The sequence below is a fragment of the Cebidichthys violaceus genome, unplaced genomic scaffold, assembly GCF_023349555.1.
Source record: "Cebidichthys violaceus isolate CVI_PGR_0920_01 unplaced genomic scaffold, fCebVio1.0.p SCAF_15, whole genome shotgun sequence".
Taxonomy (NCBI): domain Eukaryota; kingdom Metazoa; phylum Chordata; class Actinopteri; order Perciformes; family Stichaeidae; genus Cebidichthys; species Cebidichthys violaceus.
This window is the reverse complement of record NW_027176318.1, coordinates 2,046,567-2,071,460: the sequence shown is the minus strand read 5'-3', so window position 1 is coordinate 2,071,460 and position 24,894 is coordinate 2,046,567. Positions and strand designations below refer to the sequence as shown.

Here is a 24,894-nt window from a genome sequence, read left to right as displayed (position 1 = left end):
CACTAGTTATACACCCCCCTCTCGCCTCACCCGGCTCTTGAGGAGTACTCAAATGCTCTGTGATTTTTGGAGATATCAGTAGATACAGCAAGGCTGAAAAGCTTCTCACACACAGTGGAGGTTCACTGAGCTCACTCAATTCAAACTCTCTTTTTTTCTGGGCTTCTTGGAGTTGTCTGGCAGTGAAAGCATCTGGGCTGGATCGCCAAAACTGAATCAAAAATGTATTAAAATCTTTATGGCTATGAATGTAGTCGAAAAATATGAAGTCCCATAATTAAAGTGGGGGGAATTGTTAAACTCAGTTAGTGTACAATATTGCCTGCTTTAATGTCAATGGAGCTTTCCTTGTATCCATTTTGCCATGAACAAACTATAAAAACCACTGGTGGCCACTGCACAGCCTCCAAGTAGTCGCTGTGTCACTGCAGCACAATGAAACATTTCTTTTATATTTCTTTTGATTTTTATAATATCAGTGTGTTCAGTTATAATTACTGTGAGGAACTCAATGTAATACCGATCCTCTATATGACCTACATCAGTAAACCAGAACATCAGAGAGAAGATTGTTTATTTCTATATAGTTATTCTTAACGCTCGGTGCCACCGGGTCGGATTCTGGTGAAATCAGAGGAAATCAAGCAGGTCCACCAGAAACTCCTTCAGCTCTGAGTCCAGTAGCGCCCGGCCTACTGTAGGCAGACCCAGATCCGGCTTCGCTGCAGCCTTTGACCTGCAGTCAGGTGGAGAACCATCAAATGGAATAACATGAAGTACAGCCCTATCAGTACTGTTTTGTGCTTTGTTTGTGAAAACCTTCAGCAGCAAGGACAGTGCCGACACTGTTGTTACTGTTTCTGCGGTGTGGTTTGTAACAGGCTGTCAATGGAGCTTCAAATGAACACGGATAATCCTGCCATGATTTTCTGTGCATTAAATATGGTAATAAAGTCTGCATAGTATCAATAGTTCTGCTTTATGTGTGGCTTATAGCGGGCCAGTCCTGTGGTCGGTTGTCGCAATGATGCAGACTGACATCGCTTTACAGCCACTATGCTGCAGTGCTGCATATTATTACCACACAGATTTAACTATAGAAATGTAGACAGATAATCTCTGAGAGCGACACACAGAGGGAGAGCGTCTTAATTCCCTGCTCAGATCGACTGCGTCTATCGCTAAAAGTTGTTTGCTGCTAAAGTAACGCTCTTAATATCATAAAGAGAGCCTTAAAGGCACTGATGGCAATGACTTCACTCAACTGTGGTGGTCCACAGTCATGGTAACAACCACGTCACAATGGTTCTGTGTGTGTGTGTGTGTGTGTGTGTGTGTGTGTGTGTGTGTGTGTGTGTGTGGAAGGAATTATTGTGACTGTTTTGGCTGCACAATCATGTGAGACATGTCACTGCGACCCCCTATTATTACCTGCTGGTGATTAACTCAGTTCAGCTAATTAAAAAACACACACACACACATGCACACACACACACACAAAGTGCTTAACTCGGCTGGTATTGTGGAAATTGACACACTTCCTTCTAAACATCCTGAATTTTCCTTTCAGTTCAGTGGAACTCTGAAAGCTTGAAGATGCTCTGATTGACTTCATAACAACACACACACACATGTACACACATTCTGTCCCATACAGCATTTTGTGAGTCAGTTTTTTCTCCATACAAGAAGAAAGAGGCTTCAAAACATTCTTAACTTTGTCAACTTTTGTCTTTTTTTTCTCCTTCTGTTGGTTGAATCTTCCTTACAGGAAATGTTGGCTTTGAGGATTTAAATTTGCAGGAAGTTGGAATCATTTGTGAAATAGACTTTTATCTTGTACTCCTTTGAAATAAAAAAAAGTCATATATCAGGTACTTTATTTTACATTTAGGTAATTGCTTAGTTAGATTCAGGAATACCGTTATGAGAGTTAAGGTTCCAAGGTTATTTTACTGTCATTGTACAACAGGGTTCCACAACAAATTGCAGATTGCAGTCCCATTTTGCTACTCAACAAAAACACTGCAAAACTTTGGGACTCCAGTGCCAAACACCGGTCTCTTGGTTGAAAGTCCTCCCACCCACCACCCGCTCTTTTTTGATAATTAATACTACGTCACCGTTGCATAGACTTCTTCTCCAGAAAGTGTTGATGGATTTTGATGTGTCAACAGACCTTCCACAAAAATGCAGGTCCTTTTTAAAGAAACAGATCATATGATAAATCCCGTCTACAGAAGACAACACTGTGAAGCTTGGGTTCTGTTATATTTGGGCACAAGACAGGGGAAAACCGAAGCACTCAGAAAACCCCCAGATGCCGTTCAGTGGGGGGGTTATATGTCAACAGTCGGGAGGCCATTCTTCACAAACGGCATCACATGTATGACGATACCGTGGCTGCGTGGATGATGACTGGTAGTGGAGTAGCCTCAAGTCCTAGCTAGGTTAGCCTAGCTTCCATCTCGCCTGTTATCCAGGAGTTACAGGGACATTCTGACACACCATCGAGGAAATTAAGCAGAGAAGTGAGCCATGCAGTGGCTGTTACCACCGTCATGGGATGGTTCTGTGTGTGTCTGTGTGTGTGCGTGTGTGTGTGTATGCAGGTGTTCCACTTAATTAACTGTGATAATTAACCGAGGCCGTTACATCACTGTGACTTTCCTGTGCTGAGAGGGCATCTTACACCCCCACATTCTCCCTGGGGCAGCGGCGTTTCACATCACTCCATGGTGCTCTGGCCTGCTGCTGAGGAAGCGGAGCGAGGGAGCTTTTGGCTATGGCTGAGGAGGGAGGAGAAGAATTGGGGTCCATCAAACATGGAGGGCTTAAGGGTGCGGTGGTGGGGAGACGTCCTTGCCACTGCTCCGCCACCAGGGGATGTACAGGGTCACAAGAACTGATCGTTGGTAGTCCCGGGTTGCTGACCCCATGACAGCAAATTCCTGCTATTGAAACTAAGACACAGAAAGTGTTCCAAGCCTACAGTAAAGTAGGTTACAAGTTATATATAAGTGTAGTTGTGTTTCATCATTGTAAAGCAAATTGGTGTATTTGGATGAGAAACATGCAGCAGTAGTAAAAAAATGAATGTGCACTATAAAAAATATAAAGGCAGCGGATCCTGCTCTATGATCTGTGATATTTTGGGTACCTACCAACATTTCTCGTAACTTCGTCAAACAAATGCTGGTGAACACAAACAATGAAATAACATATGACTTGTTAAAATAGTAGCAAGTGTTGAAATGCCGTCTAGAATGATGAATTACATTACAGAGTATATTTTGCTCCAAACATCCCCTGTAACGTTGATCCCATCCAAACGGGGCTCGAGTCTCCATGTTTAGTCTCTGACAAAAAGCAATCACTGAGCTACCAGCAGGGATTTAAAATCATCATGCCTTGACCTTCCATAATTGCACAAATCATTAGACCATCGAGCTTTGCTCTTGAAATTTGTTTTTTCACTCCTCCTATTTGTTAGTTTTGATCGAGACACATTTTAAAGGGTAATTAAACTTTGGATCAGTACTTTGGTTGCAAGTAAAACAGCAAATTTGTAGAAGTTGGCCCTGCTGCCCACTCTGGCTCAGTATGTAACACTCTGACATGAAATAGACATTAGATCAGAGAACACAATGCATCGACCCCATCCTCTATTACTCAGTCACCCCGGCAATTTTTTTTTTTTATCAACATAGTGCGTGGAGACGAGTGTAATTACTCTTTAAACAGACATGAAACCAGAGTCATCTCACAGGCACTAAGCTTTTAAAACCAGCTGTGATCAAAGAAGCTTTTTACCATGAGATCTGCCTTCATAAGAGAGCCAGCACCTCTCTTTCACCCTTCAAACACAGACAAGTCACGCTTAAGGACACAAGTGTAACCGCTGAGTCATGTTACATTGGATTCAAACACGCCCCCATCTCAGCTCTTTAGTGTGTCTTCATCTTGATGCTGCTTTGTATGATATTTTCATATCCAGACTTATTATTGAACTCTCCAGTAGAGCACTAACAAGTCTTTCAATATTTCTTTCGAGTTTGGTATCTGTCATCGTTAACGGCAAACCACCTGCCAGCGATCAAAATGGAAGCATTACAACATCCGAGGAAATTTAAAAATGATTTCCCTCAGACATAACTTAACATCAATATGAGACTCTGACCGTTTTCTTATACTTCTTAACCTCCTGAGAAATAGCCTCCCTCTTGTCTCGATCCTATGTCCAGGTCTTGAAATTTCTCTTTTTTTCCCCTCTAACTGCATTGATCTTTATTTGTCTGAAGTAACTGGCTCTTGAGATAACAGTAAGATCCAAATGAGCCTGCACAACAGCAGACATTTGTCTCAGTGATCAAATTTAAGACTCTGTTTATCTGTGCTCAGGGTTGTCTCACTTCTGTCAAGAAAAGAGTCCAAACAAGATCTTTATATAAAATCTTCAGTTTCTCATTGATCTGTCAGTTTGTGAAAAGAAATGAAAGAAATAAAAACATTTCATAAATGTAATGCATTTTTTCCACAAATCCTGACTTTTGATAGAACTGTGCAATGTTTTTATGTGATCCAACAAATTCAAAGTCCCGTAAATACACAAGAGTATGCCCGTACCCGATTTCAAGGCTTCAGATCGACCAGAACAAATAGTGTGGCATTTTTCATTATAATACTAAATATAGTCTTTATAATAATAATATGAATTCATTTATTGACCATGACAAATGGCTGTGTGTACATAGTATTTATGTATGTGGAGGCAGAATAATTCTCTGAACATAGGTCAATCTGGCTTGACAATTTTGTTGGCTTATTGTTTTATAATGGCTGAAGAAAATACAAGTTTCTCTCAAAACGTACAGTTACTTAAGAATGTTAACAAACCAACATAACCGAATAAACCGACAAGCTGCACTGCTGGCTGACTGCTTCAGCGTGGGGAGAGCAGACCGGAGCGGCAGGGAGGACGCCTGGCTGGTTAGCTATACCTAGCTTGACCAAGCAGGCTAAGGAGGTTAGCAAAAGGCTAAGCTAGCAGCACTTTCTCTGAAATGCTCTGCCTGTATTGTACCTCGCAAGAGTAAAGACTCACAGTTTATCATCTCAAATGTATCCGATATTGATTCGGGCAGCCAGCAACACAGCAAGATGACATTTTCCATGTGTGACTTTAGCGTACTGCTGAGAGGTGATTTGTGTTCGCCTCCAGTCCTTCCCTTGTTTGGCCTCAAGGTATTACTGTGACGTATTCATGACATCGATAATAAGACATATAAACACTGATGCTCTGCTGAAAATACTCATAATATATAACTAATATACAGCTTGGTTTGTGTCCTTATAAATTAGCAGGGATGGCATCATGAATACAACAAATTCTTTCTGTTTCTCTCCTCTCAGGTGGGAGAAATCAACTACAGATTTCATCTTGCACCATGATTGGCAACCAGTACTTTCAGGTCCGTGCAGGAGACCTGATCTCCTCCTCTTCCTCCACTAGGAGGTCCAGGATCTCCTGGGGTGTGGCTACTTTGGAGCAGTCCCCCAGTGCAGGAAGGTAGCCACCGATGAAGTGGTGGCTTTAAAAATCATCAAAACTACGGGAGGCATCGAGGAGGCAAATAAAGAGGTGCAACATAAATTTAGTTCATCCACATTTCCCTCTTATAATAACTCAAAAAACACATCACGTCAAGTCTCTCACATCTTGTTTATTTCCCAGGCCGCTGTATTGCTAATGATGAAAGATGTCGGCTCAGAGGGCCGTTTTCATCTGGAGTTTGAGAAGCTGGACACCAGTCTGTACGACTTGAGGCAGAGCAGCCACTTAAAGTCTCTGAAGCTGACAGACCATTCTGCAACAGGTTTCTGTTTCTAATACCGAAATTTATACTTTATCCTTTTAATTGTGTTCTGTCAAAATCCCAGCTGCAACTTCTGTCAGAAAAAAATACTTCTTATTAAATTGCAAGTGTTGATCAGGATATTGAACCAGTAAAAAACCCAAATAACACATAAGGATTTACGCACTATGTAAAGCCAAATTATGTTGATCTTTACTGTTGTACATGATTTCAGTTGGGTACAGATCTGGAGTTTCTGAAGAGCACCGGGATCGTTCATGCTGATCCAAAGCCTGACAACATCATGGTGGACCATTTAGGGCAGCCATTGAGAGTCATAGTCCTGGACTTTGGCTTAGCCTTCAACCACCTTGAGGAACAGACCTGATGGTACAGGTAAGTGACTGACAGCGTGTCTGTGACAGCGGTGCCAGAAGCCATATTAAACCATCTCAGGTGTATAGTCAGTCTGACCGAAAGAGTGACTGTTTTTAAGTTACAATCTAGATGATATGACTGCACCGTTGTGAGTCACATCAATGCTGGCGTTAATGTTAACATTGCTTACCGAATTTGTAAAAATAGACATTTTATGGATGAAAATGGCTCAAAACTCTATCTACTGTTATAAATCAGCCACAATTCTGAGATAGAATGGACCGTTTGGGACTAAGCTTTGTCATGAAATACAATGTTAACACCCTCTAATCAGCCTCCCCTGGGTCTGATAAACCAACAATTCACCAAATTCAGTATAATGCCATATCACTATTTTCCAAGCCACTGAAGCTGTCAAGGCTTCTGTCATACGGACGTTTGCATGGTTTATCTCTTCAGTATTATGCAGTGGGTGGACTTAGGCTTAGGAAGTTAAACAACTGGCAGCTGACTATAAACAGTAAGCATTACTGCTAACACCGTAATGTGTTTGTGTTCCTCCTGCTTGTCTAAGAGCTCCAGAGGTCCTCCTGGGAGCTCCCTTCACCGAGGACATAGATAGATGGTCTCTGGGCTGCACTGCCGCCAAAATGCTTATGGCCACCACCCTGTTCCCTGGCTGTGATAGAAATGATATGGTCAGTATTATGCTTAAAACACAACAAACTACTTTTTCAAATATTATTTAATAAATGCCCACATTGAGTGACAACAGCAGGTATTAAGCCATATGTCACTCATTTTTAGAATTCCCTTATGAAAAGGATGGTTTAATGAGATAACCCTCCCATTCAAAGCCAGACACACTTATCCATAAAGAGTGTGTGAGTAGTGTGTGTGAGTACAACTGAGTACTTTTGTGCAAACTGCCCAGTGTGTCGTCGTCGCCCCCCCCCCCCCCCCCCGTGGAGATTCATGGTTACGTTTTTTGGCCGCCATCGAGCTGTGTTCATATGTGTCGCTGCTTCAGTCACTAGGAACAAATGAGTGAACTCCAACGTTTCTTCTCTTCGGGCCTCACTTGAAAAGAAACATGTTGTTTGCACCCCGCGCACGATCACCAGCCTGAGTGAGGTCATGGAGGTACGCTTTTTTATATGATTTCAACACGGGCACACAAGAAAACAAGTTCAGATGTTCTGACCCTCCACCCTCGGCTTTGTTGTCTCCCGCTGTGAAAAACGAGCATGGCGCTGATGAGCAGCTGTCTGAGCTCTCGTGGTGGAGAGTGTGGCAGCCGGTAGGTGTTTGAAATATCTCCTTGTATTATTTGATATTTTAGAGGACTCATTGGACATCTTGGCAAGTACTTTTATTTGTCCTCTTGCTGATAGATGATTATCGCTTATCAATGGAGCTAGAGCCGACCACATGGTGACGACTAGACTCTGAGAAGTCCAGGATGTTACAGCGCCCCGCTCCACATCACAGTGTGACATGCTGCTCTGCTGGCTAATAACAAGCCAACAGTCTTGTGCGGTTTAATTTGATGCGCCATGTTTTCCACAAACCCCTTTTGATTGGGCATTTTTATGTATGGTGGTAAATAAATTCCTCGTCTTCCTCCTTTACTCCCGTAACCACGTCCACGTAGAGAGTCATAGTCTGATGCCTGGTGCTGCTGGTTTGAGGACTTGGGAGTGAGAACAGGCTGTATCTTAAAAAGGAGCTGCAGTGTTTTGGTTTTTACCTGGCAAAAACTTTGCGTTTCCAATTTGTTTTTTGTTTTTCTTTGATTTATGAATTTGACCCCCTATCCTCCACCTCCTGATGTAACCACGTGGATGACGGAGGTGGAGGTGGAGGCCAACAGTCAGCTCCATAACTCACTCCAGCTCCCTCTCTCTCTACAGCTCTGTATTCATTAACCCACAGCCACTGTTTAGTGATCCGATCAAATCTGAAGGATGTGATTTAAATCCCTCTCGTAGCTAAACAACCCACATATTGTGTTTTACTCTGAAATGCATCACATTACTGATAATATATAAAGACATAATGCAGGTTCACTGTTTTTCATGGCTCTCACCTCTAACACTGATCTTAGACTAGCGGATTCTTAATTAATCCGCGTCTACTTCAGCACACATCACAAATAAGGACTTTACTGACTTCTTGTCCATGTTGGCTAACATTCAGTAGCTGCTCTGTATTAGGATATTCATAATGCAAATGAATGGCAATGTGAACATGGAGGAGAAGTCAGAAAATAATTGGAAATGTACAATCGGGCCGATAAAGAAAGCTACAGAACATCTTCCAGATCAACTCGACGGTTCAGTTCTCTACAGCTGTCCGCCTGTTTTTCATCATTTCAGCTGGATTTACTTTTATGTTGACCTCCAAAAGAAGTGGATTGTATAATCTGCATAAACTGTTTATAACCCATCTGATTGTCTGACTGCTCGTGCTTCCATGTCACTCTGTTTCCAGATCTCAGCAACTAGTTTGGTGAGTGTAATGTTATCAGAAATTATAAAAAATAATATCCAAAACTGTACAAATCAGACCCAAGTTTTAGTCATTGTTCAGAATGTTTTAATCATTTAAAGTCATTCTGTACTGGACTGTAAGGTCTGATGGACACATTCATAAAGAATGGACCCTGAATCGTGCATCACTCGCCATCTGCTCTGTCTCAAGGTCCGATTCACCAAAGATATTACGCTGATGATGTCACAGCACAAACGCGCCCATTGCAGCTGCAATTTGACATTTTTTTGCATCTGATTGCATCGATCCATGTGGCAAAGTATACAGTAAATACATCGGCTGTGAGTCGATTCTCCTCTCTTTTCTTTGTGCCCATGAACGCCTCTCTGCAGCAGAGCACACACACATGCGGGCGGGTGAAATAATGCATCATTAATGAGAAAATATGAATTACATTCCAGGAGTCTTTTGAGACATTTTATTGAGTTTATTAAATAACAGTGATCCCACCGCAGTAGAAACGCTGTAGTGTGTCTCCCCGCTCACAGCAGCGTCACTTCATTGATTATTTAAATCTCTCTTTTTTTTCTCATGTATTTTCAAAAATGACACAAAGGAAAGCTTTATTCATTCTTCTTTTTTTTTTCACTTGGTCCCAGAACAAATGAGTTTGAGCAGACCGCCCCTCACAGCTGAGCTTCAGCGGCCGCAGAAAGCAGCGCAATCCTTTTGTGAATTTGTGAGTGTGCAGCAACAAGCTACTTTAAAGTCAGAGGAACTGCAGCTGCTGCTGAAATAAGGCATTCAAGGACGGTTTAAACGAGGCTTCAGCTCTATGGATGGCGTTGGCGGCTGGTAAAATCCAACTTCCTGTGATCAGTGAGTTCAGGATGAGGAAAGGGCAGCATGTCCTTGAACCTGGACTCACCACATTATAACTGGCCTGTTCAGATGATATAGCCGATACAGTGGTACTGACCTTTAATGATTATACATACATCATGTATGGACAGAACACAGTTTAATTCATTACATATTTAATGTATAATAGATCAATGCTACGGAGGCTGTTTATGAGATGACCTTCACCTGAATTGATTCCACAAGGTTTTCCTCATTATTAATTGTGAGGGAAATATTGAATGCTTGTGCAGTGAAAGCAAACAGTTTACAAGAGCCGACAAAATATGAGTTGATGATATTTTTCTCTGTTCCCTACGGCACAGAGAAAAATATCAGAGTCTCCCCGAAAAGCCGTCCGAGTCCCGCTCTGTGAGCTCTTTGGCAAACCGAGGCTTGGGACTGCTGTATTCCGCAGTGATCCCTCCGGAGATGTGCACGCTGTACGGTAAGTGTAGAGAGAAGTTCACTCAATCCGAAGCATCCGAAAGTCATCCCATAGTCTTTGGTTTCCTCTGCGACGGACTGGTATGTCTGCCCCATGGTCAGCAGGAGGTCTGATTCTCTCCGGGGATTCACTGGTTCCCTTGTCCCTCCAAAGGCTCTGAAAAGTCTCACATTACAAAGTCCTCAGTTCATCGATCAGCTCAATGATTGGTTGAAATCCGATAAGCCCCCCCCCTTGGCTGATGACCCTTGGCCTGTGGTCAGTCCTCCAGCCATCGCGCGTCCTTCCCCCTCTGGCACATACTTCACTCATTTACATGGTCCTACCTGAAATCTCTCTCTCACCCAACATTCATCTGATCTCCTTCACAGTTCAATACATTTAATGACTATACCTTTGGTTTAACACTCCTACAAATAAACATATTATGACGTATAATATAATAATTATACCTTTGGTTTAAAACGTATAAGTAAACATTGACAATGAGAGTGTGGTCGGTGTTTGCTGAGGGAGAGACCGAGGAGGACATTTCTGAAATAGACTGTGTCCTACTGTAATAAATCAGTCCTACTGCAACAGGTACAACTTTCTCAGAGTGATGCAAATGTGGTCATACTCTTAGGACCGGGTCCTAAAAGTCACGGTTCAGATTGTATCACGGTTTTGAGTCACTGATCGGATCAGCAAAAAGGAAAAAAAAGAAATCAAAGAACTTTTAGAGATCCCAGAATGACGCCGAAACCAATCCCCAATCGTTGATCCATATTGTTACAGATTTCTTTTCTTTTTTTGTTATAGCAGCTGGTAAAAGAGGACAACACCCTAAAATCATTTCACCTGCTCTGAAGTCAGTGTAAACCATCAGAAGTTCTAAATGTGGTCCTATTACTTTGTTCTATATCTATAGTGATTACGTTCATAAAAACACATTTTTATTAATAAAAAGCTCTTGTCATTAGTAGTTTTAATAATGTATCATTAGAGCTAGTGTTAAACTCAGCTCATAATTCACTCTCCAATACATATTTTATATGTATGTGGAAACATCTTCAATAATTGAATTTATTCAAGTAATCCAAAACTACATTTTACAAGATCACATGTGAACATCTTGATAATGTTATACTTTAACTTCGCCCAATACTAATTTTTACTGAGTAAGCCTGAATGCATCATAATGGAACTGAATGGAACCTCTGTACGTTAGCTGTTAGCATTGTTCTCTAGCTCAGTGATTTTCAACCGGTGTGCCGGTTGAAAATCTCACTTAATCGGTCCAAAAAAATATGATTTAGTTTCTGCAAATAATTTGCTATTGTTGAGCGTCTGAGCCTGCGACATAGTGGCTGGCTAAGTAATAAATACTCTTCCATGCCAGTGGGTGGCAGTAGGTAGCGCAATAATGACCTTGTTGATTTAAGAATTAATTGACGTGTGGGAGAGGTTGCGGTGACAAGACGAACAGCGATGGAGAAATATTTGAAAAGGACAAATGCAGACTCTGAACTGGGCCCTGGACAGTATTCTAACCCAGATGAAAAGCCTAGTAAGGATCAACACTTTGAGAGACTTGTCATTAAATTGTCAGCGGCCCTCGGTACAATTATATCCGGCCCACGAGAAAATATGTCGATCATAACTGTCCCACCACACCACAGAGCTTGTGGCGATGTGAGCTGGCCTTTTTGCGTGACATAACGAAGCATCTCACTGCGCTAAACCTCCAGCTTCAGGGACGTGTGATCACAGACATGTATGATCACAGACATGTGTGATCACAGACATGTATGATCACAGACATGTGTGATCACAGACATGTGTGATCACAGACATGTATGATCACAGATATGTACGGTCACAGACATGTATGATCACAGACATGTATGAAGACATGTATGATCACAGACATGTATGATCACAGACATGTATGATCACAGACATGTGTGATCACAGACATGTATGAAGACATGTATGATCACAGACATGTGCGATCACAGACATGTGTGATCACAGACATGTACGATCACAGACATGTATGATCACAGACATGTATGAAGACATGTACGATCACAGACATGTATGATCACAGACATGTACGATCACAGACATGTGTGATCACAGACATGTACGATCACAGACATGTACGATCACAGACATGTGCGATCACAGACATGTGTGATCACAGACATGTACGATCACAGACATGTGTGATCACAGACATGTACGATCACAGACATGTATGAAGACATGTATGATCACAGACATGTATGATCACAGACATGTGTCATCACAGACATGTATCATCACAGACATGTACGATCACAGACATGTACGATCACAGACATGTGTGATCACAGACATGTACGATCACAGACATGTACGATCACAGACATGTGTGATCACAGACATGTATGATCACAGACATGTATGAAGACATGTATGATCACAGACATGTATGATCACAGACATGTGTCATCACAGACATGTATCATCACAGACATGTACGATCACAGACATGTACGATCACAGACATGTGTGATCACAGACATGTACGATCACAGACATGTACGATCACAGACATGTGTGATCACAGACATGTATGATCACAGACATGTACGATCACAGACATGTATGATCACAGACATGTATGATCACAGACATGTATGAAGACATGTACGATCACAGACATGTACGATCACAGACATGTACGATCACAGACATGTGTGATCACAGACATGTACGATCAGACATGTATGAAGACATGTATGATCACAGACATGTATGATCACAGACATGTGCGATCAGACATGTATGATCACAGCCATGTATGATCACAGACATGTACGATCACAGACATGTGTGATCACAGACATGTACCATCACAGACATGTATGATCACAGACATGTGCGATCACAGACATGTACGATCACAGACATGTACCATCACAGACATGTACCATCACAGACATGTACGATCACAGACATGTACGATCACAGACATGTACCATCACAGACATGTATGATCACAGACATGTACGATCACAGACATGTACGATCACAGACATGTACCATCACAGACATGTACCATCACAGACATGTACGATCACAGACATGTACGATCACAGACATGTACCATCACAGACATGTACGATCACAGACATGTACGATCACAGACATGTACCATCACAGACATGTACGATCACAGACATGTACGATCACAGACATGTACCATCACAGACATGTACGATCACAGACATGTACGATCACAGACATGTACCATCACAGACATGTATGATCACAGACATGTACGATCACAGACATGTACCATCACAGACATGTACCATCACAGACATGTACCATCACAGACATGTACGATCACAGACATGTACGATCACAGACATGTACCATCACAGACATGTACGATCACAGACATGTACGATCACAGACATGTACCATCACAGACATGTACCATCACAGACATGTACGATCACAGACATGTACGATCACAGACATGTACCATCACAGACATGTACCATCACAGACATGTACCATCACAGACATGTACTGATCAGACATGTACTGATCAGACATGTACGATCACAGACATGTATGATGCAGTGAGAGCTTTCCAAGCCAAACTGCTCCTGTGGGAGACTCGGATGCAGAAAGGAAACTCGGGTCACTGTCCGTGTCCCCACCGCCGTGTTCCAAACTGCGCATGTTGCTGATAAACTGGGCGCACTTGGCACAGAGTTCACTTGGCACAGAGTTCACTCGGCGATTTGCCGACTTTGCAGTTCAGAAATTTAAATTTGAACTGCTCAGCAATCCGTTTGCAGTTGACGTGGAAAGAGCCCCTGTGCACATCCACATGGAGCTGATAGCCCTCCAGTGCAATGACACTCTCAAGGCAAAGTGTGACTCTGTGGGAACTGCACAGTTTCCAAGCTTCATCCCCGAAACGATGCCTCAATGCTGCTCAAATGCTCTGCATGTTTGGAAGCACATTCCTGTGAGAGCAGCTGTCCTCTGTGATGAAGAAAAACCCACACAGGAGTCGTCTCACTGATGCACACTGTCACTCCATCTTGAGGGTTTCCACAGCACAGAACTTAACCCCAGATATTAATGAACTGGCAGCCAAGAGAAGATGGCAAACATCTGGCTCTGGTACATGTGCATAACACCATTTCTTTTTGCACTTTGTCCAATATCCCTTTTATCCTGTTTATTAAATGTTGACCCAATTTGGCCCTCGGCGTTGTCCCAATTTAAAATGTCGGCCCTCTCTGTGATCCATAGCATATATGCTGCATTATTGCCGCAGGATCTTTTTAATGTAAAAAGGTAAAAAACACTGCTCTAGCTCTCCTGCTTGTGAATCCAACATGGATTCTTTTATCCACAAAAAAAGCATGAATGTCGATCTCCTAATCGCCTACTTTTACTGATTATCTGCTGACAATGATTGGCAGTAGAACTTTGTTTCACACAATGATGGTTAAACTGTGTAATTGTGTTTGTATCTTATGGATCCATTTAATTGGGACAAAATGACTTTAGAGCGTGACCTTGCACGTGTGCAGAGGATGTGTAGGAGGATGTCCCTGAAGAGCGGATTCTGTCAGAACCAACAAAATCAGTCACCAATCACACTGATCACTCTCACAGACCCTCGTAAAACTAATGTGTCCAAAACGTTTCAGTGACAATTAAAACTTCTATTTGACCTCAATCATGTGCCCCGGCTGGGTGTCACCTGCTGTTGTTATGCCCTTTATTGTGATAAAGGGCATAATCTGGTCTGATCACTTCAGTTCACTCACTTTTTTTTTTATCACAGATGGGAAATTTGATCTAAAGTCAGATGCACGAGATAAAAAAAACTGTTCATACAATATGCAGATGACAGTAATATACATTACAACATAGCAATCTCCTAATTTGAAATGATGTGCAGGTTATTTCACAGGGGACTTTGTACTTTTAGTGATCTTGACCTGAGGTTTCAAACTCAGTGGCTGGATGGTTTGTGCAGTCTGATATGGACCTGGCCTTAGGTGGTTTTTGACCATACCAAGCAATCACGGTACAAGTACAGATTAAACAGGGGAGATCTCCTGCAAGTGTGTCTGCAACATCCACTGCTACAATGTTGGATTGAATGAACATAACCCATAATTGTCCATCCCTCGTTTAGTAGTGTAGAAGATGTGTTTTTCACTCACGCGTCTCCCACAACAGATCCGCTCTCATTCTAATCTGTGCTGGCGAGCGTCTCTGCTCCGTCTCAGGGGCGGAAGCGTGACTTGAGGCTTCACGTCTATTTTTTTGTCAACAAAATGCTTGCAAACCCTAAGATGCTGAGCAATAAAGAGGCACAGAATAACTGTGTCTCTGGAGGCAGGGCAGCGGCTTAGTTGTGTGTAGTTCCATTAGTTATTAGCCGATAGCCGAACACACCGTCCAAAAAGATAAAAGTGGAAAAACCACTGTGTCTCTGGGCACAGAGCAGCTGCTGGGGCTCAGCGGTTCACTCGGCTGTGATATCACTAGCGGCCCCTAGCGGGCGTTATAAGTAGTGAGTGAGGAGTCACCAGGAGGTGTTCAGGGCTCCAATCTGAGTCCGGCAGATCAAGTGGTTTCCTTCCAAAATATGTCAGACCGTTGGAGCATCATGGTAGCTTCTGCTGAAAAAGTCATTTTTACACAAAATTACAACTGTCACTCCATTGACTAATCTGACTCTTTCAATGTGCATATGTACGAGGTAAATGGTCTATTGCAGGGGTCTTCAACAGGGGGTTCGCGACCCCTAGGGGTTCCCTGGAGGTACTGCAGGGGGTCCGCAAACATTTTTGGTTGATTAGACAATTTTATTCTATCTTTATTTTTTTCAAACATGAATCTGTCCATTATTTTAATAGTTCAGTATTGTCTGCACGATAACAGGTATGTTTATGCATGGCAGTGGCACTAATAGGCCATCACTCATTTCTGTTTAAAATAAAAACGTCAATTTCTAAATGGCGGTGGCACGGCCACCCTACTCACTGTACCAAGCACATGTTTAAAATAAAAACATGAATATATGAACCTGTGTATTATTTGAATAGCTTAGTATTAAATGAACAATAACAAGGTATGTTTATACATGGCACTATAGGCCCAGTTTAATATAAAACACAATTGTATACAATATATATAGTAGGGGGTCCCTGCTCCATCTCTCTATCAGTTTGGGGGTCCTTGGCTGGAAAGACCCCTGGTCTATTGGTAAATGTCATTATGACATACAAGCCATTTATTCTTATTTAAGTATGTGCACATAAATTATCTCGTTAACTAGTTATTTGCCTATAAATACAAAGTGGTGCTCTTCTTCATTTACATTTTGATATACTCCAAACACCAACTGAAAGTACAATGTTTGTAATGATGTCTGAGTGTCGACGAACGACAAACGTGACACCCAGAGGAGCAGGCTTCTCCTCACTGAAGGCTTCATAGACGAGTGTAAAGTCCTACTCCATACGAGTGTTTCCTAGTTAACTTTCAGAGAGATTCCTCCGTCGGTCACTTAGCGATTAATAAACACAGGCCCAGGTTTGTACACTCACACGACATTAACCTCTCTTTGTTCAGGCTCAAATAAAACTCTCCTCTCTGCTCGTTTTTTTTATTGTTCCTCTCCCCGGTAGAATATGCAGATGAGACGGTCCAGTAACTGGACTCCGAGGCGGCGGCTTCATTCTCCTGATTAGGTTGATAAATGCAGCACGCCGTCACTCGACCACACCGTAAAGGTTTTATTTGACACCTGCAAGGTGAGTTTATGAACATGTATATCAGCAGTTGCACGCCGCGGTCGGCGCCAATACACCTTTTCAATTACGACTCGCTGTTTAACGACGCTGCAAACACGGCCGCTGTAAAGTGCAAAATAGAAGCGTTAAGCACGAATTACAAAGTTGTGCCGAGCGTCTTCCTTCCACAGAATACAAAATGCAGCCGTTCTCAAATCGTGTATGTGTCTGAAACTGAACCTTTTTTTAATTTGTGTGTGTCTTTTAGATGAAGTTTTTTTGCCATCTTCTCCTTACAGAGTGCACACTCCAGCTGTCAGTCCTGTTTCGATTCACTGTACCCTGAACTGATCTTTGGGATTCCACCGAACAAAGTGAATCGTGGATGTTATGGAGATGGGGAAGGTTGAGTAAACACACTTTTCCTATTCAAGCCTACAGCGAGGCCTCGGGCTAAAGTGCAATGGCAAACCAGCTTCCATCACCTCCTCTCTGCTTCCCATAAGCTGTCACGTTCCATACTTCCTACAGTCTACTCTTCGTACCTTGAGATAAACGCTCCGGTATTGAAATTGATACTATTGGAGGGTTCTTGAAGAGTTGTGCCAAATACAGGGTGAATGATAAAAGTCTTGAAAGTTGTTTTGTTATTTTTTTTCGGAGCGAGGAGTTGCAATCGACTAGAGGAAGACTTCAGCCTCTCTAACAGGGCACGCAGGGAGAGCAGTTAGCGAGCGGAATCAATATTAAAGCTCTGCGCCTCGGGAGCAGAGGGAGGACAGGAGTGCAGAGAGAGCTGCAGGAGGAGGGATGGAGGGGCGAGAGGAGGAGGAGGAGGCGGCGTTGCTGGTGATTCATCAGGAGCGGATCGCTTTCTCGGGTTGGACGACTTTTAAGGACTTCGCTCTTCTCGGCTTCTCGGGAAAGGCAGCAGCTGTCTGCCCCATAGCCTCCTATCACGGCCATGTGTGTGTGTGTGTGTGTGTGTGTGTGTGTGTGTGTGTGTGTGTGAGAGTGTGAGTGTGAGAAAGAGAGAGAGAGAGCGCCCCCTCACAGTTGTCTCCACTCTGATGAAATCTGCTAACTTCAGCGTTTGTTACCGGAGCAGAAAAGTTTTATTGAGCGTCTGAAAAAAGGTTATTTAAAGCCGGGCTCCTCTAACTTTCCCCGCAATGTTTTATAATTACTTTGTGCCAATGAAACGTATCTCTCCGGCTTCTTTCCGTAAAAATCCATTAGCTCTACCTTAACAATTCACTCCTCAGCGCTCGTTTCCCACCTATAATTTATCGGGTGTTGTTTCACATCAGCAGCTTCTCTGCTAATGGGCAGCTGCTCTGATCGGTAGGGGGGAAGCCCGGGGGAAAAGGTCTGACTCTGGAGGCTCCAGACAAAGACCTGCTCCTTAATCACCCCAACTCGTCAACTACTCCCTCACCCTTTCCTACGGGAGTGCCACTCCATACTAAAGGTAAGGCTTGTGATATTCTAGAACCAGTGGCAGAGTGGTCTCATCCTTTAAAATGCTTTTCTCTTTCCTTTCCTCTTACCTCTTTTCATCAACAACCAGGACATTCATTTCATTACTGCCGTCTTGCTGAAACCCTTAAAATGTATAACAATGGTTCTCCATTTTTTTGTAACCATGGCACTCTAAGTTTGCGACAGCTTTCTCTCTGTTTGACTCTTTATCCGTCTAATATTCACTCCCACCTCCATTCCTTGCTTCTTTCAAGTTAATTTTGGGACACAAGCGGTAGTGAGGGAGGAGAGAGAGCGAGCAGAGACAAATGGAATGCACCCTAGTAGCTGTTTAACATGCCCTCTCTGACTTGCCCTGGGCACTCCTCCTCGGGGGACCCCCGCTGCCATCTTAAGTGCCGTTCCATTACTCTGAAAGCTCCAGTGAATTTCTGTGAGATCAAGCCTTCAAGGGCAGAGGGAGGGAACCGAAATGCTTTGTGATTTCCTCTGCGCAATGCACCATGGGAGATAAGGTGAAAAGAAAACATAAGTGAAAAAACAATGTTTCAAGGTTTCAGACTTAAAGGGACAATGTGTCAGATATGCAAGAAATTAACTTACATAATCAACATAATGTGAAGAGCTTCATAGTTTGTTTATTAGATTCAATGCAATCAATCTTGCATCTCCAGGAGACGGACCGACTCTCAGTTGGCAGCTAGCTCACATTCAGCCGGATGTAAAAAACCCAGCGATGAGGAGCTGATCCCGGGCGACTCCTCCGACTCCTCGCCGGACCAGCAATCTTTCTTTTGCTGCCGTCACCCAGGTGACACCCAGCCCTCCACCCGCTGTGACTCCCGGCACTTTGTGCACTCTGGCTGGAATCGTATGTTTGGAGGTCGCTGGTGTTTCGTCTCCGGAGCCGCCGCAAGCTCTACTCCAGGCAGGGTCCTGGTAAAGGGAAGACGAGACAAGACGTTTCTTCCAATTTGATTTAATCCAAATAAACAAATTATCTTGGGATGTCAGGATATGAGATTTTGATATCACGATTATTGCCAGAGGAAATATATATGTCACAGTTTCGCAGTTATTAAATCAAAATATTTCGTCCCTAATGAACACAAATATTTATTACCATTATCAACTATATCCATTTAATTTTTATAGTGTGGCTACTTAAACATTATTTACAGTATAATGGTTATATAAGCTATACCGAATAGAACCACAGGCCCATCCACAGTCCTCCTTAGTTGGTAAGATTCCGATAGTCAACAGGAAGATATTTTATTTTTCTATATTTCTATATTTTACCTAGCCTTAAGCATAAATGGGTGGATGGTTATCTTGAACATGAAACATTGAAAGTGCTGGACCTCATTGCAGTCTCCTTCTGACGGCGCTGGATATCCATCTTCATTCATTTTGTAGATGTCCATCATGCTCCCACACTGACAATTGTAGGCTCTTTGTGGATAGACGACTGGAATGTCAGCTCCGTCTGACATTAGTGCAGCTCTTCTGGTGAGCAGCACTCATCTCACACACGGAACCAACCAGAACACACACACACACACACTACTCACGCCAGAGGAGGTTGCGCCGCACACACAAACAACGAGACAGGAATCCCTCGTAGATATCGTAGCTTCTACAATTCTCTCCGTTATAATTCCGTGACGTTGTTTGACCTGAAACTATCAATGCATGCACTAGTAGAGGTGACATGGAGCATGTGGCTGGACGTTACACTTTGCACCTTTAAGTAAATGACTCATCTGCAGTATTGTACTGCACAAGTCTAATTATTCGTTATTTCGTAAATCCTGTGCGTTCCCAAATGTAAGGGCATTTTATTTTGCGTCCTCTGCTCCCATTAGAGCCGGACCGCCCTGCTCCACAAGTGGCATCACCCATGAAACGCTACTCTCACCGTGAGCTGAGGGTGAAGGGAGGACATGGTGAACAACTAGATGCAGCAGATCTCAGCTGACCGAATGTCTTTTCTTGTTCTTGTGAATCTAGGAGGGAAGTCACCAGTCCAGCTTCCACACATAGATTGAGATCTAGATTGTTTTTCACGTATGCGCTGCAGCCTTCTTTTGTAGCATGAGGTTGAACCGAGACAGAAATGGCAGAAAAAAAGCAATTTTTTGAAAGTAATATCAAGTAGCGTCATGCATTCTTCCTGCATTCAACTCCATCAATGAATTGTGTTCTGACATTTGGACTTGTGATAACAGGAGAAGCACAGGTGGGTTGATGTAAATGATGGCTGTGTTCTTTTCAGGGGAGCTATTTTCAGGATACGTATGACGTTCATGCTGAGTCACGGAGTGTGAGTGGCTTACTGGGATACTTCTAGAGCACACAGCCATTGTTGATGTCCTCACTTACACCTGTGTTTTTCCTGCTGTGACTAGTCAAAGGATCCATTTAATGCACAGCACCATGGTCGAGTCAGCCTGATAGGGGGCCTCCTGTTGGCCCCCAGCCCACGTATCTCCCACTCTTTGTTTTAACGCCTCTAGAGTTCTATCAAGTATAAACTATCGTCCTTTGTCCACAGGTGAAAGACCAGTTCTGGCCCTCAGAAAGTGGATTTTGACCCAGAACCCCTTTACAGACCACAATATCAGGTAACTATGAAGGGCGTGACTTAAGGTGATTTGTACTTTGCTAATTTGGTAAACTGATGTATCTGCAAACTCTAAATGACGCTCAGTGAGAGCTTCTGGGGCTTCGGGGTATTTGCCTACTTTGCACGGTTGGTAATCCAGTTTTGCTTGTTTGTTTGTTTTTTTGCTCCATGAGACTGTGTGTCATATAGGAGCAAACAGGATCCAGTTCATTATGTAGAATGTTATTCAATTCCTTTTGGTTTAGTTGTCAGATTCCTAGGAACAAATACCTCATTCGTTCTTAAACACCATTAGCTGCATACATAACATCTTCTACCATGTTATGCATAAGCATGTTTTATATACATTAGCACACACCATGATGTTAGTTTGCTGCATTGAGACATTTGCTTTCACATCCATCCATCCCCTACCCGTCCACCATGTGTCATCAGTGTCACCTGCTCATGAGTATTCATGCGCCGCACCTCATGTCCCCACTATTCTCTTCATGTCTGAGGTTTCTCAGCGCTTCGTTAAGTCAAATGTCACATCATCTGAAATTGGAGCCAACTCCGACATACAATATCACAGCGACCCAAAGAGCAAACCTAGGATTTGACATTAGTTTGAGACTCAGTTTCTCTTTCCGAGGTTGATTGACGATGCCCGACAGATCACACCACGACCGCGACTCTAGCGGTTCTGATCCAGATTCAAATGCATGTGAGAGAGAACACAAAGCTGCGTTATTAGGTGATGCGGTCTTGCTGTGCGGGCGCAAAACAACAGCTAAATGGCAACAAATGTCAAAGTTTAAAGTGACCTTAGTCTGTATAGTTGAGCCATCTGGAGCAGCTCTCTTTAAACCCACAAGCACACCTTAATGTATCAGGAATCTGATCACATGCAGCGCAAGTGTGGAAAAGGAGTCTTTGTTTATGGAGCACCATGTGTATTACCTATAATAATAATAATAATAATAATAATATAAAATCAGCCACACGCCTCCAATTATTGATCACGTGGTATTGAGCATTCAGAACACCTGCGGTCCATTTAGATGGTCCCACATATTCTCACCGTGTGTAATTATCCATTTAGCATAAGCATATCTAAACAATGACTACATATTCGAGGAGCTGATTTCTCCTAAAATAGACACACGTTTACAACGACTACAAACCCAGCCCACATTCCACAGGGAGATAGCAGTGAAGTGCATAGAAATCGTGTGTTTTATGGTAATCATCTCTGACAGACATTTGTCAGATTTGTGTCAAACACCAATCTGAATGTGACAGACACACACACACCCACAGTTAGTCACCGCCACGTGCATTCTATGCAGCTTTGTGCGCTTCCAGTGGTAATATAGCAGGTTGCATTGTGGGTACGTGCCCTCCACCCATGTCATTTCCACACCAAGCAAATTATTCTAATATGGGAGCGTGAAATTATCCCTTCAGGGAGAAGCTGCATGTACTCAATCAACCTTGCCAAGACAGCAGAGAGTCTGACTGACCCGGTGTGTGTGTGTGTGTGTGTGTGTGTGTGTGTGTGTGTGTGTGTGTGTGTCCATATATCCCTCAGGTTTTCAGCTCCAGCCTCCTCATCCGTCCACACCACCCATCAAATAAATTTCACATCAGGCTGAGATGCTGCTCTTGTCTAAGAGGGATGCTTTTTTGGAAGGCTTCAACAGTTAAAGCTGGGGTCGGGCGACAGGGGCGGAGATATAGACGGCGCACGCAGTGGGGTTGTGTTGGGGGGGGGGGGGTTTGTAGAGAGCAGGCCCTCCAATGATGTGTTGGGTGGAGAATGAGCCCTTACGACGACTGTATTTCAGCCTCTTTTTTTTTGGTGGCATTTCTCCAACTCTTGGGCATGTGCCAGAGTATCTGCATAATAATCTGTACTAATAATGATAATAATAATATACAATCCAATGAATGATCGCGTGGTATTGATCATTCAGAACACCTGGGTAAGAGCACATTTCAATGGTTGAGAATGTTTGGAGCATCCGGAGTTGACTTTTCTTACTGTTTCTCTTTAGCAAAAGAGAAAATATACATAAGACATTTCAGAGAATGTTGCTGCATGAGGCCCATGTCACGGTTTGTGTTTGTGTCAGAGTGGTGACCTTGTGTTCGTCTAAGAAGGCAGGAGGCTTTGGTGAGAAATACGCTCATTTGTGTCTTTATTCAGCTGCTAACGTTATGTGACAGGACAACCTTTCCCCGCCATCCTCCACTAATGTGAGAAATGAGCAATGTGGTCTTAATGAACACACTCTACCAAACTCTGGTCTGGCGGATGCAGCTTTTCAAAGTGTGATGTTGATATTTTTGGAACGAGGTTGCCAACTGTTGTTAGAGGAAGAAGTCTTGACTTGTGTAGAATCTCACAATCCAGAATCGATTCAGATTAGAGCTCCCATCACAAAAAACACTGATCAACTGTGCTGAAATGTAAAAGTCAGATCTTTAACCAAAGCACAAAATCAAGTCCATTCATAAATACACAAGCTATAGTCACAGAGCCACATTTGAACATGCACCTACAACACATGTATTGAAGATATAGGACATATGACATACACTCTTAGGGATTTAACACACAGAGGGCATGACAGATAAACCACACAAAAATGCAAAATTACTCACCTGTGAATAGTTTATGTCATGGGCTTTTATTATGAAAGGTAAGAATGGTGGATCTGGTGTTTAAAGCCTTTGTCAAAGCTGAACGGAGTAATAAAGTTTTCCGTTTTGGTTCAGACTCATTGACTGTATATAAGAAGGGGACGTAGTCATCGTGACGTCACCCATTGGTTTGTGGACCGCCGTTTTGAAGTCTCGAGTTTGGTGATTTGGTCGTCGCCATCTTGGATTTTGGCAATCAGTGAACGGAAGTGACCATATTTGGAATGTGGAGGAGTGACATGGAGACACCGTAACGCCCTAAAGCATGCCCTGCTTTATGGTTTATTTACAATGTTTAATAAATCAAGTGAGAAGTAGAGTCATTTTCTCATAGGCTTCTATACAATCTAACATATTTTTGCAGGAGTCGCCCCCTGCTGGTCAGTAGAGATAATGCAGGTTTAAAGCACTTCCTCATTGGCTTCACTCATCAGAACCGGAGGTTCATAATTAAAAGCACGACTTGACCCGCTCTGCTCAATGTGATTGGTTGATGCCTTTATTCTGTGCTTTATCACGGTGCGAAAGCTCTGTAAAATCAACCTTGTTTTGGAAATAACAACGTTTTCTGCACTTTTTCGCTTTAGTATTCGCTTTCTGTGTAAAAGTATTTGTGACAAACACACGAACAGTTTGAAAAAGTACATTGCAAATTAATAGCATAAAAGTGTCCAAGGTGTGTAAGGCCCACAGGCATGCACATACTGAGACAATGTGTCCGTCTCTGGCTGGACATCTGATGTAAAGGTGCCATTGAAAGAAGCTCCAGCAGGACAGAACATTATGTCTGTTTCATCTCCACGCAGAGAGAGAGGACTGGGGATCGGCCTCCAAGACGGGTTGCTCCAGCTGTCGCAGAACTCAGGCTGCCCAAATGTGGAACCTTTAAAAGCTGTTTTACTGCGGCTCTTCTGGAAGCCGTAAATTGCCAGAGTCGTGATCGAGACCGATAACGTAAAGAAAAAAAATGAACTCTGCAATATTCTCATTTCAACTTGAGCTCGCACATCACAATCATGAAATAAGGTACTTTATGTTAAATAGCACTTGACCTCTCCTGCACAAGCAAGAGCTCAACCGTCTCCCACAACCCACAGCCTCGACAGTAACAACAAACCGCAACTTCACAGGTTGCCATGTGTGTGGGTTGATTTGAATAATACACCTGTTTCTATGCTCTGCTCTTGTGAACGCTGCAGTATATCCACACTG

At 42.9% G+C, this 24,894-nt stretch overlaps 1 long non-coding RNA gene across 1 annotated transcript; it reads left to right on the top strand.

Annotated features, from left to right (window-relative positions):
- The first annotated feature begins 17,687 nt into the window (after positions 1–17,687).
- LOC137871586 (uncharacterized) lies at positions 17,688–22,678 on the top strand. Its single transcript, XR_011102819.1, has 3 exons — positions 17,688–18,354; positions 20,923–20,992; positions 22,568–22,678. It is a non-coding gene; the product is annotated as an uncharacterized lncRNA (long non-coding RNA).
- The last annotated feature ends 2,216 nt before the right edge of the window (positions 22,679–24,894 follow it).